The following is a 13,270-nucleotide window of genomic DNA, read 5'->3' on the forward strand; positions in this document are numbered from 1 at the left end:
AAAATAAAAAAATAAAAATAAGTTAAACACAATGCAAAATAACCAAGCACAGTGAAAGCAAATAAAGTAAAACGCATTTACAGTCAGTACAGAAAATCATCGAAATACAAAATACAGTTAAACACAATGAAACACAACAAGCACAGTGAAACCAAATAAAGTAAAATGCACTAAAAGTCAGTACAAAAAAATCATAGAAAAACAAAATACAGTCAAACACAATGAAACACAACAAGCACAGTGAAATCAAACACATTAAAATGCACTGAAAGCCAGTGGAAAAAAAATGAAATACAAAATGCAGTTAAGCACAATGCAACATAGCCAAGCACAGTGCAACCAAATACAGTGAAACAAGCAAATGGAGCACAAAGAAATGTGTTGATGTGCAATGCAACAAAAAAAGTACAGTAAAACGCAATAAAACAAAATGGAACACAAAAAATGCTACACAATCCAATAAAACACATCCCAACAAAACAGAATGCATAAAATGCAATGAAATTCAATACAAAATACAACACAATGAAACAAAACACAACAAAACGCTATGAAATGCATCAAAATGCAAACATACAAAAAACAAGACAGCGAAATACAACACAAAGCAATGTAACAAAATACAAATAATGGAACAGAACAGAAAGTAAAATTCAAATATTAGTTTTTTCTCTAACTGTATTTAAACGGTGTTACTTGTTCATACTGCCAATACTTAATCTGTCTAAACTCCTCCATAAATCTACAGCACTTAGGAAATTACTTTTATTCTGAAAGAAATATCCAGACAGTTAACCTTGTGTGTAAAATCTACTGCTGTCCCTGCCCTTACTCTGTCCTTACTCTACACACACAGTCAGTTCTGCTAATTAAAATGATAAATGGTTGATGTTGTTAGCCAGCAGAAACAGCTGCCTTTAAAAAAAACAGCTGCTCCCAAAACGTAAAAACGTCCTTTTTTCTCCCAATTTAATAATTTAATCAATGCCCCAATTGCCCTATTTCTTGGAGAGCTAGAAATTGATCGGTTATACTATTGTATGAATCATTGTTTTATTTGTGTGATGTATATCATATATCATATGTAACAATTTGATGAAAGCATTTGAGACACCATGACGAGCAAACAGTACAGCGGTATGGTGAAGTTTGTCATGCAGCAAGACACTTCTAACAGCAGGACCAGTCAGCTCACACCTCAGGGATTACCCACAGTGCCCCACAGACGCACAGAGCATGTAGATAAACTCTCCATTCTGATATACACTCCGCACCCTGCGCTCTAAACTTAGACCCTGAACTGGCTTTGACAGCTTTCATATCTCCCACAGGCCCTTTGTGGCATGCCATGCACTTTACTGAGCTTTCTGACAGAATCTGTTTTTTTTACAGGTCACATCTTTAACTTATAAACAGGCTCACTAATTCATTTTCCTCTGCCTAACCCGCTTGTCAGCACCCGGGCCGGCTGCTCGGCGGACTGTACAACACAGCTGGGAACGGTTAGCGTGTGATCAGAGGTTTAGGCTTGTTTTTTACGGGTGAAATTTACATTTTCCAGATTATCGCTAAAGCCTGATCAGCCGGCGAATGGGCCTGAATGGATTGACAATGGCGAGGGCAAAAGAGGATAAAAGATTGGGAGAATTTAAAGAGTGACAGATATCAATTAGTTTTTTATAATTATTTTTTTTTGTAATGAAATGTTACACTGTTTAAAAATGTTGTTTTTTACAGGCTTTTCCTAGTACGTTCTCTAGTATTTTCTCTGCTCTGGAAAATCATCTCAAAATAATTAAATCAATCAATCTTTATTTTTGGCTCTGAAGTACATTAAGGGCAACCCTCATTTTCAGGGCTTGACATGCCAATGAAAACGATAACTCCATTTAATTTAATTTAAATTAATAAAGAAAATTTTAAATAACAGTGAATAAAAGTGGCCACTGTTGTCTTTTCTATGTATGTGTTTTAACTGCTTATTAATGGTTTAAAGCCTAATTAAACCATAAATAAACTCCTTTATAAACCCTTTATGAAGGAGACTTATTTTAAAGTGGTACTGAAAAAATACATAAAAAATAAAACTTGAGGATTAATTGAAAAGAAATTAAGATTAAAAAGAAGAGCAACAAATTAAAATAAGTTTAAAAGTAATAATACACAACTACTACAAATACAACAATAAAAGAAAGAAAGAAAGAAGTAAAACAAGCTAAGAATAAATACCAACCAAATTTCACACACAGCTCATTAAATGTGTCATAAGATTTTATGAAAAAATAATCTTTATAAATGGATATGTGTAAAAAAATGATTGTTAAAAATGTTAATTGTTAATTAATGTCTCAACTACTATTCAATGACAGTAGTTAACACATTATCAAACATTACTAAGTTTGAATGTCTATGAATGCTGTAAATAATGAACTGTGGCATTAGTTAATAAATGTGGTGATGTGAAGGTTAGTAAGTGTTTTTCCTCCACAATCCCCTGATCTAAACCTGATCAACTGAGATGGTGATTTGAGGTGATTTGAGATGAGCTGGAGCTTCACAGTGTGAAGAAAAAACAGCAACTATTGTTCAGCACCTCCAGGAACTCCTGAAGGACCTCATAAACACACTGTGATTAAAATACCAAGAGTGTGCAGATCTGTCCTCAAAGCTAAATGTGAAAGAATATAAAATATAAAACATATTCCGGTTTGCTTAATACCTTTTTTTCTTACAAAATAATTCCATGTGTGTTCCTTTAGTATAGTCTTCCTTTAGTATAGTCTTCAATATAAAAATTATAAAGTAATTACAAGTAATTACAATCATTAAAAAAATAAACACATTGATTAAGAAGTATGTCCAAACTAGCTTATTTTAAAAGTGTGCTTTTAGCTTTTACAGCTCTGTTTCAGCCATTTTTCCATTGTTAATTCTTTAATAAAATGTTGTACATTTTAAATAACAGTTCTGACCTGATTTCTAGAACAATATATTAAAATACAGGATATAAAATTGTTGTTGTGTCATTTGTGTCAGATCAGGGTTTTAGTCTTTTAATATTTACACTTATGTACCCACAATAATGACAAAACATGAATGAACTGCTTTGAATTTGGTATCAATATTCAGAAATGTATCTGGGCTTCTATGAATTATGTATCACTGCCTACAAACTGAAGGGTTCCAGAAAAAAAAAGTTTTTTATTTATTTATTTTTTTTTTTTTACAAAAAGTGACCAAAAGTGACAAATTTAGAATGTAACATATTATTTAATTAAAATCTCATAAACATGGCAAATAAATAGTTACTATACATAGTCACAATAGTTACTATATGCTAAATTCTGAACAAAAGTCTGTCTATAAGACTTGAGTTATTATGTACAGAGTGCTGTTTGAATATTCTCCACCCTGTGGTTCTATATCCCCATCTAGTGGCAGCTTCACTTCAGAGCATCCCATTTTTTTCTCTCTTATTTCTAGGCCTGGTTTCTGTCACCTCAAGAGGGACTAAAAGAAGGGAAAGCCCCTGCCATTGGTATGTTCCACTGCATACATCCAATAAATATTTATATAAATAATGTCAGAATCTTAAGAGTTGGAGTTGTAGCCACCTCTCTCGGTTAGTTTGTCCTGCTCCATCACACAAATGTGGCAAAATATTTTCATCTCTGTTGGTTCTCTAGGTGGTGTGGGACACAATGGTGTTTGCCAGCATCTCTAATCTGGTATTAGCAGAGAGAGAGGACTTCTGGCAGATAACACCAGGGAGCAGAGCGGAGGAGAACCCAGCTGATCTCTGTTTTTCAACCATGATCTCTCACCATGATCCCTCTGATCCTCCACCATGGCCCACCAACTGTCGCTGTCTCAGTTCCAGCTGCTTACAATGAAAAAATGTCTTTCATCAGCATGGGCTGCAAATGGGGCCTTCTGCTACTATGGCATTAATACAGTCCCCTCCAAAAGTATTGGAACAGTGAGGCCCATTTCTTTATTCGTGCTGTAGCCTGAAAACATTTGGGTTTGACATTAAAAGATGAATATAAGACAAAAGATTTACGTTTTAATTTTAGGTTACATCTGGATCTGATACACATTTCAGAAGAAACCACCAATTTTTTTGTGTGAGCAAAACAGATAAATTATAATATTTGTTTGCAGTAACTGCATCATGTCTGTGACCCACTGATATCACCATCATTCTGCATTCTTCTTCTGTGATGTTTTTCCAGGCTGCAGTGGGTTCTGGGTCATTGTCTCGCTGCGTGAAGAAGAATCTTCCAATCAGTTTGGTTTTATCTTTCTTTAAATTCACAAACAAAATGTTCCTGTAGACTTCTGAGTTCACTTTACATCAATGAAGATTAACACTTAACCCTGGTCACTGTCCGAAAATTGTATTGTCCATCAAATCCAACTGATCAGCTAATAAACAATCTTTTATTGAGTTTACCTGTTAAAATCCCTTATCCTTCTATGGACCATAAATCAATCATTATGTATATTTAGCAGTGTATTAGACACATCATATAACCACTTACAGTTGCAAGAAAAAGTATGTGAACCCACTAAGATTGTCATGGTGAGCACAGAATTGCAGACACGTGCAGATACTGATAAAACAATACGTTTATTATAAAAATAAACATATGTAAGACATGGTTGATACAGAAAATGGGTAATCACCAGAAACGAGAGCAATGTAGACAAAACCATACCATAAACGAGAGACAGTCCAGAGTTCATACACGAGATATCCAATGTCAGAGGTAATCCAAGAGGCAGTAGTGAAAACACAGTCCAGGTAATACACAAGCAATCCAATATCAGAGGCAAAGGCAATAATCGGCGTCGAGAAAACAAAAGCAAGGTCATACACAAGATAAACTGAGACAAGAGATAAAGTAACGCTTTGTAAAGAGGAGAACCTACAATACGCGGCGTGGGTGTTTGTGTGGAGTGCTCTTTTATAGTGCCAGTAATCAGTATTCAGGACTTCCTGGAGGAAGCAGGTGAGGTGTCACGTGATCAGGTGAGTGCGTGATGTCAGCGGGTGGTGCATTCTGGGTAATGTAGTTGTTGACCTGAGAACCTCCGTTAGAGCTGGGTGTGGAAGGGACAGAGGAGCTAACAGCACCAGACGTGACAAAGATTACTTGGATTTCTGCATAAATTGGTTATTAAATGTGTCACAACAATAGACAAACACAGTCTGCTTAAACAAATACCACACAACAAATGGAAAAAAGTTCAGAACTGTTGCCACTCTCACTAGGCGTGGCCATCCTGTAAAGATGACTGCAAGAGCACAGCGCAGAATGATCAATGAGGTGAGGAAGAATCCTAGAGTGTCAGCTGAAGACTTACAGAAATCCCTGGCACATGCTAACATTTTTGTTGAGAAATCTACAATAAACTAGAATGGAGCTCATGGGAGGACACCAAGGAGGAAGCCTGCTGTTTAAAAAAAAAAACATTGCTGCAAGTTTGAAGTTTGCAAAAGAGCACCTGGATGTTCCACAGCAGTACTGGTTAAGTATACTGTGGACAGATGAAACCAAAATTGAGTTGTTTGAGAGGAACACACAACGCTATGTGTGGAGAAAAAAGGCACAGCACACCATCATCAAAACCTCATCCCAACTGTGAAACATGGTGGAGGGGACATTATGTTTTTGGGCTGCTTTGCTGCCTCAGGGCCTGGATGGATTGTAGTCATCAACAGAAAAATTAATTCCCAAGTTTTCCAAGACATTTTGCAGGAAAACTTAAGAACATTTGTCCACCAACTGAAGCTCAACGGAGGATGGATGATGCAACAGAACAATGACCCAAAACATAGAAGTAAATCAACAACCGAATGGCTTTAACAGAAGAAAATACGCCTTCTGGGTATTGAGTCCTGACCTCAACCAAAATGAGATGCTGTGGCATGACCTCAAGAGAGCGATTTACACCAGATATCCCAGTATATTGCTGAACTGAAACAGTTTTGTGAAGAGGAATGGTCCAAAATTCCTCCTGACCGTTATTGCAGGTCTGATCTGCAACTACAGGAAACGTTTGGTTGAGGTTATTGCTGCCAAAGGAGGGCCAACCAGTTATTAAATACAAAGGTGAATCTTAAAATATGGATCAAATAAAGTGGATCAAAAGGCCAGTAAACACTGGCTGTGTGTGATTGGATGCCTAGAAAAAAGTAATAGCAATATCTTGAAATCAGGTTTCTCAGATACTCAAATACAGAATATACTTTACATATGTTGGAGGCCTTACTGGAGCAACGCTGTCTCCTTTGTGGGAGTTAAAGGACTAATAAGAGGTTTCAGCGCAGGCTTTATTTATTGAACGTGAGCCGGAGCAGACAGGGTGAGGGTCTGTTCATTCATATGAGGCAGTGTGGTGGTGAAAGTGTTGGCGGCGGCTGGGCTATCTGCGGCCCACACATAAACAGAACGGGCTGAGGGGTTAAAATGGCTCAGTGGCTGGGCCTCTTGTGTCTGCCTCCACTCCCTCCCTCCCTCCCTCCCTCCCTCACTCCACCACCTCCTTTGCCTCCTCCTCTCTCCACCTTTGCTGTAATTCAGACTCCCTCCATCAACACGTCCTTAATGACTCCATTCTGCTTCACACTCGTTTATCTGCTCTCCATCTCTGCCTCCGCTAATGTGGTTCTCTCAACAGACATGGCATGCAAGTGGGGGAATGGAATAACAGAAGAAGAGGGGGAAAGCAAGAGAGAGAGAGAGAGAGAGAGAGAGAGAGAGAGAGAGAGAGGAAGATGGACCTATGTGACTGTGTTGGTGCCATGCCTGTGTTTGTCTATAGTCTGTGAGGGGACCATTAGGCTCTGGGGGTCTGTCTGTAAGGGGTAATGGAGTACGGTGGGAGGTGTCTGGGGTCTTAATGAAAGTTTAGTTTAGTTTTGTGAAGGAAATGGGGGCAGTGGATGGCGTGAATAATGAGAATAGGAAATCTGGCCACATTTAGAAAGCTGAAGAAGTCACACACATTCCTTCCTTCCTTTACATACATAGTGTGAATAAATTACACAATCAAATATACCTCCAACTTCATATCAACACTAAGGCACTTAAATGTGCTATATGTGCTTAGTTTAGCTTTATACACAATGTCATACTAACTAAAAACTACAATTTAATCTCTGACATGTCCACATAGTTTTACATTCATGAACACTTGAAAAGTATAAAACTTGTTAAAGTTGACCAACAAATTAAATTGAATTAAATTACATTTTATTTATATAGAGATTTTTACAACAAATGCTGTCGCAAATCAGCCTTACAGAGATACAGGTCCAATCCGCTTATGAGTAGGTAAACACTGATAATGGCAACAATGGCAAAAAAAAAAAAACCTCCCTCATACTAAGAGAGAGAAACCTTGGGAGGAACCAATTAAGTAAGACTCAGTAAGAGGAACCCATTTCCAGAGAGCACCAACAAACAACATAACCAAAAAATTGTACAGAGAGTTAATGGGGAACTATAGCTGTATGTAGAAATGAACTATGTATGAGTAGATGATGGGCACATACTCAGTGTTAAAGTCCATAAAGTTTAAACATCCATAAATGGGCCATTCCACCAAATGGGTGCCATTTGCTTGTTGTAACTCTTCCACATTAAACTTATTTATTTATTTATTTAACTCTGAATTTAATAACACATGTATTTAATTATTCAAAACATTTACTGGTCAATCTCAATCTCTTAAAAAACTTTTAAAAGGTTTCTAAGCTAAAGACAGTTAAAAATAACTTATGTGTAAATTAAAAAGCCTGTTTAAAAGCAAGTCCACTAATTCATTTAATTTTCTCTCAAGAATGTCTTTATTTTAAAGAAATTGTTGACTGCATGTTCAAAAAATGTATATTTATGATAAAATAATTTCTGTTTTTATGTTTTGAGTAACAGGAATGAAAGTGACAGGAATTAGTTTTTAGCATATAATTAACAAAAACATGAAAAGCTAATACTAATAGCATGAGGACACATTGTAGCACATTCTAATGTTTTCCCCAAAATTTGGATTTTTAAAAATAAACAAATAAGATCTAAGAATTAATTTAGATAACAGGAAAGAGTATCAAAATTAACATCCTCAGATAAGATCACATATACAGAAAAACAGAGCGAATTTAGGTCTTTCCATGATCTTCAGAAGAAACAACCGATGTAACTTCCTGTTGTAGATGTGACTTGGAGAATGTTTCAGATGGGGTAATTTGTTACGGTAGCAGGAATGAGTGAAACCCAGGGACATCCATCCATCCATCCATCCATCCATCCATCCATCCATCCATCCATCCATCCATCCATCCATCCATCCATCCCTCCCCAAGTGAAAATGTGTGGAATGCAACTATTTTGCCAACTATTTGCTTGAAAATGAGTGCATACTGAATTTTCCCAATTCCATCTCCCTCACACTAGAAAAGGCAATGGGTAAACCTATCCTATCCTTTTCCCACTGTGCCACTGCTCTCACAACCCAGCCAAGAATGGCAGTTTAATGAGGTTATGAAAACATGGCTAATGACCCCAGCGACTCCTCCCTCAGCACCTCCGCACAGCTGGCTGACATGTCCACATCCATGTCATTACCATCCGCCTCATCACTCATGTTATGATGAAGAGTGTCAGTAATTAGCCGTTGATGTAGTCCGAGCAGTAGCTTAGAGAATAATGTAGTGGTCTCAGAGGAAAGGCCTGAGGACAACTGAGGACTCAGTGAGAGATCCTGCCCAGCCAGCGGTGGAGTCAAGAGAGGTGACGAGAGTGACACTGATTATCCCAGTTACTGACGGGGTAGCCTGTGTGACTGACACAGTAATAAGTGTTTATATTAATATATTATATTATTACTTCCTCTCACATCAAGAGTATTAAAAAGGGTATTAAAAATCCTGCGTTTGTTGGAGTAAATGTCCCTATAGTCCAGGGAAAATTTCTACTAGACTTTGGGTGGCTTAATGGTTAGCAAGTTTGCGTTCCAGTGCTGGGGTCTTGGGTTCAAGTCCGGGTGAAATCTGGGTGAAATTTCCATCTCCCTGTGTCTGGATGGGTTTTCTTCAATTTGAAAACTGGTAAATTGGATACTCAAGAAGATACTCAAAATTATCCTGGTGTGTGCAAGTATGTATGTGTGTGACTGTAGTGATGCACACTGCCTGGCCAAAAAAAAGTCGCTATCAAAAATAGGTGACACACACTGCACAAAGCCTTCTCCAGCACATCCCAAACATTCTCAATGAGGTTAAGATCTGGACTCTGTGGTGAACAATCTATGTGTGAAAATGATGATCTCATGCTCCCTGAATCACTCTTTCATAATTCCAGCCCCATGAATCCTGCCATTATCATCTTGGAATATGTCTGTGCCATCAGGGAAGAAAAAATCCATTGATGGAATAACCTGGTCTGAATTCAATATATTCAGGTAGCCAGCTGACCTCATTCTTTCAGCACATACTGTTGCTGAACCTAAACCTGCAGACCAACTGCAGCATCAACCTCACATTGTTTGCTTAGTTAAACACAGGTGGCGACTTTTTTTATCCAGGCAGTGTATGTTGTGTATGTGATGTATGTATGACTGTCTGCCCAGATACGGATTGGCACTCTGTCCTGGCTCAGCTCTTCAGTGCCCATCGCAGTCCTCCAAGTTGACGGTTGTTTCTGGTTGGGAGTGTGTGCAATTGGTTGCCACGTCTGACCGATGTGCTTGTAAAATAATTGGATTTGTAAAGCGTCCTTGGGTTTCTAGAAAGGTACTATATACGAGTAACTTTCTGTGAGTATTTGATTGCATTTAGTGACAATAGTGTTTGTGAGGTCAGGATTTTGGATGATCACCAACCAGACTCATCAACAACTCCCCAAAAGTACTGGATAAAACACCATTATGCCAGAGAACACTGTTCCACTGCAAATCCAAGCAAATTGCAGTATAATGAAGTAAATGTTAACCATGCGGGATGTACACAGCAGTTTATAGCTTACTTTTTACAATGGTCAAACTGACCGGGACAGTTTGTGTGTAATATTAACATAATTAACATATATAATATAAACACATTTTATGTTTATGTTTATTACACTGAGTTTGACACATAACAGAAGGGTTACATAAAGTCAAACAGGCAATAAAATATTTGCTCTTTATCCATTGCAGGAAAATGCAGTAATGCAGAGAGATAGATACAGCTCTGGAAAGGATTGTTATTTCAGCCATTTTTCATTTTATGCAAATAAATGCTCCAAATGACAATATTCTTTTTTTTTTGGAATTTGGAAGAAATATTGTCTGTAGTTTATAGAATAAAACAACAATGTTCATTTTACTCAAACATATACCTATAAATAGCAAAATCAGAGAAACTGACTCAGAAACTAAAGTGGTCTCTTCAATTTTTTCCAGAGCTTTATTCTACTTTCTCTACACCAGCGTTCTCTAATTTTGGGGGGAAATTTATCAGCATTCAGAGGGACTTTTATCTAAATTGAGAGTATTAAGATTTTCTAGCATTATAATGAATAAAATTTGAATGCATTGTTTTTATTAAACATCACAACTGCCCATGGATATGTTGGGTTTGGACATGTTTGGGTAAAGACCAAAATTGCCCATTAGTCACTATATCACACACTCTTTCATCACACAAATCTGAAAAAAAAGAAAAACATTTAAATCTGAAATTCTTATTCACTTGAGCACAGTTTCTCTGTATGTTTTTTTCACTCCTGCCTGTGTGCATTCTATGTAATGACTGTGCATGTGTCCCCTGTAAGTCAGCCCCTGATTACCATTGCCAAAACAGCTATCCATCACATTCATTGTTTTCTAGACCCCGTAAACTGAGCACGTTTAACTAATTGCTCAGCTTTCACAGGTGGAACTAATAACTCACTTTGGCAGAATAGGAAGTCTTCTTAAAACATAATAAAATAAATAAATACATTAATTAAGTATTTAGTTTGTTATAGCACCACTAGATTCCAGCTAAACAATTACTGTTTATACCATTATACAATCTTAAACTGGACCTATATAATATAAAATCAAGAAAATTTGCAATGCTATTCTGAAGGATGATAAAGGTCACCAAAAACAACACATGATAAGAAAGGACAGCAGAAAAGTTACTTCCTAATTATGTTCTCCGATAATCCATCCCATGCAGCTTGAACAGTGGACACAGATTCCACACACAAATTTGTTGGTTGTCTCCACAAAGACAATAGCAGCTTGGCTTCTGGCAAACTGCAAACGGGACTTTTTCTAGATTTCTTTTAACATTGGCCCTTTTCTTGCCACTCTTCCATAAAGACCACATTTGTACAGAACACGACTAATAGTTGTCCTGTGGACAGATTTCCCCACCTGAGCTGTGGATCTCTGCATTTCGTCCAGAGTCACCATGGGCCTCTTGGCTGCATCTCTGATCAGTGCTCTCCTTGTTCGGCCTGTAAGTTTAGGTGGACGACCTTGTCGTGGTAGGTATACAGTTGTTCCATACTCTTTCCATGTCCGGATAATGGATTGAACAGTGCTGAGTGAGATGTTCAAAGCTTGGGAAATCTTTTGGCCTGCTTTAAACTTCTCCACAACCTTATTCCTGATCTGTCTGGTGTGTTCTTTAGACTTCATGATGTTGTTTACTCCCTAATATTCTCTTAACCAACCTTTGAGGCCATCATGGAGCAGCTGTATTTGTACTGAGATTAGATTACACACGGGTGGACTCTTTAGGCAACTTCTGAATGCAATTGGTCGAACTCTACTTTTGCACATCACACTTTTAAGTTTTTTTCATTTTTAAAAAATGTTTTGAATCATGCATAATTTTCTTTCCACTTCACAACTGTATGCCACTTTGTGTTGGTCTTTCACATTAAATTCAAATAAAATATATTTGTTTGTGGTTGTAATGTGACAAAATATGGAAAAGTTCAAGAAGTATGAATACTTTTGCAAGTCACTGTATAGGAACTGTTCTGCTTCAAATCATGCAGAGAGAATGTGTCTTTGAAAAGTGACTCAAAGTCACTTCAACTATTTTCTCTTGGACTCAACTCAATAGGACTGCATATGATGGACTACACTGTCCTCTAGTGGGTGATGTGTGAACAGAACAGTTAGAATGAACAGTTAGAATGCACTAGGCATGCCAGTGGGACATATTCCAGCAGTGTCTAGACAGAGACAGAGATGATGAGCACTATCAGAATGCAGAAGGTTTATAGGTTCATTCATTCAGTTAATGGTGTGCACTTTGACTATGTGGATCTGGCACTGGCGGTGTGAACATGGAACATTTTTAGGAACAGAGATTAGCACACGAGCATAAGGTTATCATGCCCAACATTGGCCAGAGGGCTACAAAACTCCCCCCAGCACTGTTACTGTGTTCTATAGTGTGATGATGCTCCATACAGTATCCCTGAGATGGGCTGAGTGGCATTTGTGAACCAGAATTAACTGCCCAACATCTGTGCATGATGCGTTTGCGGATGAAGGCTATCAAATTTTTACAGCAGTGTTCTGAACAGCATAGAGGATGTTACTGCAGCAAATGAAGAGACAAATCAGATTGGAATGTGCAAACACTTGCCCGAGGTAGTTATGGGCACATTGTGGCCATATGGCAAGTAAGTAAGAACGCACACAATGCTTGATTCCAAATGATAATCTGGAACAGATGTTATTTAACAAACATAACGAATAATTGCTCCAACTGCACTTAAATATAATATTAATTATGTCAAGAGCTGTTGTTATTCCAAATGAATGTACATTTCTTTCTAAGATAAGATAAAATAAATAAACCTTTTTAATCCAACTGTATGGAAAATTGAAATGTTACAGCAGTGCAGAGGACAGAACAGAAAAAAGTGGAAATTGTACAGCAATTTCAAATAAAATCTATATATACAAAACCACATAAAGACACTTTAGATACAGAAAAAACTAAGATTGATGGAAGCATAGTTCCCTAGAGCATATATGTCTCATGGTAAGCAGTAATCAATGTTATTGCACATAGGCTGAAAGTAAATACATAACAAATAAATAGTAAGCAAGTGGTGATATTGCAAATATTGTTGGTAAACTGAAGTATTTTAGTAAATCAAAGAATTTAATAGATTATAAACTACAAAAGAATTGAAAATAATCCGACCTGTTTTGGAACCAGATGCTGTGATAAGTATCACAATACTGGGGATAAAATAAAATATAC

General features: G+C 37.2%; 1 long non-coding RNA gene across 2 annotated transcripts; it reads left to right on the forward strand.

Moving 5' to 3' along the window:
- Positions 1-1,398: 1,398 nt before the first annotated feature.
- Positions 1,399-4,052, forward strand: LOC107197196 (uncharacterized). Of its 2 annotated transcripts, none has more exons than XR_002651929.2 (3): positions 1,399-1,502; positions 3,484-3,538; positions 3,687-4,052. It is a non-coding gene; the product is annotated as an uncharacterized LOC107197196 (long non-coding RNA). The 2 variants fall into 2 exon arrangements; XR_002651930.2 differs by having other exon boundaries at positions 1,417-1,520.
- Positions 4,053-13,270: the final 9,218 nt, after the last annotated feature.

This window comes from Astyanax mexicanus, chromosome 7, assembly GCF_023375975.1.
Source record: "Astyanax mexicanus isolate ESR-SI-001 chromosome 7, AstMex3_surface, whole genome shotgun sequence".
NCBI lineage: Eukaryota > Metazoa > Chordata > Actinopteri > Characiformes > Acestrorhamphidae > Astyanax > Astyanax mexicanus.